Genomic DNA, 3,440 nt, shown 5'->3' on the forward strand with positions numbered 1-3,440 from the left:
CCCAGTGTCGTAATTGATTGTGATAGAATTTCTGAGTTTTTGGTCACATTCACGTTATTGTATTCTCCTTTTAAGACTTTTCTTTGCAGCCCATAGAATCAACATTCAAAGCTATGAAGCCATTCCATGGGTTCTCATAACAATCTAGGGTGGACCTACTTGTGTCACAAGTTATCTAGCTGACTTGGTTTGCTAGAAAGGGTAAGATCTACTATTCCACGAATCATCATGTATTACTAGCCCCGGTGTCTTAATCGGTTGTGAATGGATTTTTATGTTTTTCGTCACATTCACATAACTATATTCTCCCTCCATGAATTTCTTTGTCAATATGTGGAATCAATATTTAAAGTTGGAAATCCACTCCATGGGTTGCCATGTAAGGGTGGCAATACGCACCCTACCTGCCTGTACCCAACCTAACCAAACCCGGTCTGCAGCGGGTAGAGTTCTTATGCGGGTTGGTGCACGAAATCGTGATCGTTCATTCCTTGATAATGGAGCCAAAAACTTAATACGCACGTTCATAATCTTAGTTCTTTGTCACAACTTCGCACAACTAATCAGCAAGTGCACTGGGTCGTCCAAGTAATAAACCTTACGTGAGTAAGGGTCGATCCCACAGAGATTGTCGGCTTGAAGCAAGCTATGGTCATCTTGAAAATCTCAGTCAGGCGGATTCAAATGCTTATAGAGTTTTAATAATTAAAAGATAAATAAAACGTAAAATAAAGATAGAGATACTTATGTAATTCATTGATGAGAATTTCAGATAAGCGTATGGAGATGCTTTGTTCCTTCTGAATCTCTGCTTTCCTACTGCCTTCATCCAATCCTTCATACTCCTTTCCATGGCAAGCTGTATGTTGCGCATCACCGTTGTCAATGGCTACATCCCGTCCTCTCAGTGAAAATGTCCAAATGTGCTGTCACCACACGGCTAATCATCGGTCGGTTCTCGATCATTCTAGAATAGGATTCAGTAATCTTTTTGCGTCTGTCACTACGCCCAGCACTCGTGAGTTTGAAGCTCGTCACAGCCATCCCTTCCCAGATCCTACTTAGAATACCACAGAAAAGGTTTAGACTTTCTGGATCTCAAGAATGGCTGCCAATAATTCTAGCCTATACCACGAAGACTCTAATCGTAGATCAGGAGGCTAAGAGATATGCATTCAAGCTTGTTTTCATGTAGAACGGAAGTGTTTGTGAGGCACGCGTTCATAGGTGAGAATGGTGATGAGCGTCACATAATCATCACATTCATCATGTTCTTGTGTGTGAATGAATATCTTAGAGAAGAAATAGGCTTGAGTTGAATAGAAAAACAATAGTACTTTGCATTAATTCATGAAGAACAGTAGAGCTCTACACCTTAATCTATGGTGTGTAGAAACTCTACCGTTGAAAATACATAAGAACAAGGTCCAGACATGGCCGAATGGCCAGCCTCCTCAAATGGCATATAAATTCGAAATTAGGGAAAAAGAGACTCCTAGTACAATAGTAAAAAGTTCTATTTATACTAAACTAGTTACTAGGGTTACAGAATTAAGTAAATGATGCAGAAATCCACTTTCGGGCCCACTTGGTGTGTGCTTGGGCTGAGTATTAAAGCTTTCACGTGTAGAGGTCTTCCTTGGAGTTGAACGCCAGTTTGTAACTTGTTTCTGGCGTTTAACTCTGCTTTGCAACTTGTTTCTAGCGTTTAACGCCAGAATAGGGTAGAAAGTTGGCGTTAAACGCCAGTTTGCATCGTCTAAACTCGGGGAAAGTATGAACTATTATATATTGATGGAAAGCCCTAGATATCTACTTTCCAACACAGTTGAGAGCGCGCCATTTGGACTTCTGTAGCTCTAAAAATTCCATTTCGAGTATAGGGAGGTCAAAATCCAACAGCATCTGCAGTCCTTCTTCAGCCTCTGAATCAGATTTTTGCTCAAGTCCCTCAATTTCAGCCAGAAAATACCTGAAATCACAGAAAAACACACAAACTCATAGTAAAGTCCAGAAATGTGATTTTTATTTAAAAACTAATAAAAATATACTAAAAACTAACTAAATCATACTAAAAACTATGTAAAAACAATGCCAAAAAGCGTATAAATTATCCGCTCATCACAACACCAAACTTAAATTGTTACTTGTCCCCAAGCAACTGAAAATCAAATAGGATAAAAAGAAGAAAATATACTATAAATTCCAAAATATCAATGAAACTTAGCTCCAATCAGATGAGCGGGACTAGTAGCTTTTTACCTCTGAACAGTTTTGGTATCTCACTTTATCCTTTGAAGTTCAGAATGATTGGCATCTATAGGAACTCAGAATTCAGATAGTGTTATTGATTCTCCTAGTTCAGTATGTTGATTTTTGAACACAGCTACTTTATGAGTCTTGGCCGTGGCCCTAAGCACTTTGTTTTCCAGTATTACCACCGGATACATAAATGCCACAGACACATAAGTGGGTGAACCTTTTCAGATTGTGACTCAGCTTTGCTAAAGTCCCCAATTAGAGGTGTCCAGGGTTCTTAAGTACACTCTGTTTTTGCTTTGGACCTCGACTTTAACCGCTCAGTCTTAAGCTTTTCACTTGACACCTTCACGCCACAAGCACATGGTTAGGGACAGCTTGGTATAGCCGCTTAGGCCAGGATTTTGTTCCTTTGGGCCCTCCTATCCACTGATGTTCAAAGCCTTGGATCCCTTTTACCCTTGCCTTTTGGTTTTAAGGGCTATTGGCTTTTTCTGTTTGCTTTTTTTTCTTTTTCTTTTTTTTTTTTTTGCCTTCTTTTTTTTTTTCGCAAGCTTTTCTCTATTCACTGCTTTTTCTTGGTTCAAGAATCATTTTTATGATTTTTCAGATCATCAAATAACATTTCTCCTTTTTCATCATTCTTTCAAGAGCCAACAATTTTAACATTCATAAACAACAAATTCAAAAGACATATGCACTGTTCAAGTATTCATTCAGAAAACAAAAAGTATTGTCACCACATCAAAATAATTAACTGGTTTCAAGGATGAATTTGAAATCATGTACTTCTTGTTCTTTTGTGATTAAAAGCATTTTTCATTTAAGAGAGGTGATGGATTCATAGGACATTCATAGCTTTAAGACATAGACACTTAAACACTAATGATCATATAGTAAAGACACAAACATAAATAAAACATAAGGCTCAAGAACCGAAAAACAGGAAAATAAGAACAAGGAGATTAAGGAACGGGTCCACCTTAGTGAGGGTGGCGTCTTCCTCTTCTTGAAGAGCCAATGGTGCTCTTGAGCTCCTCTATGTCTCTTCCTTGTCTTTGTTGCTCCTCCCTCATAGCTCTTTGATCTTCTCTAATCTCATGGAGAATGATGGAGTGCTCTTGGTGTTTCATCCTTAGTTGTCCCATGTTGGAACTTAATTCACCTAGGGAGGTGTTGAT

This window comes from Arachis ipaensis, chromosome B2 (assembly GCF_059453495.1).
Source record: "Arachis ipaensis isolate K30076 ecotype BB chromosome B2, ASM5945349v1, whole genome shotgun sequence".
Taxonomy (NCBI): domain Eukaryota; kingdom Viridiplantae; phylum Streptophyta; class Magnoliopsida; order Fabales; family Fabaceae; genus Arachis; species Arachis ipaensis.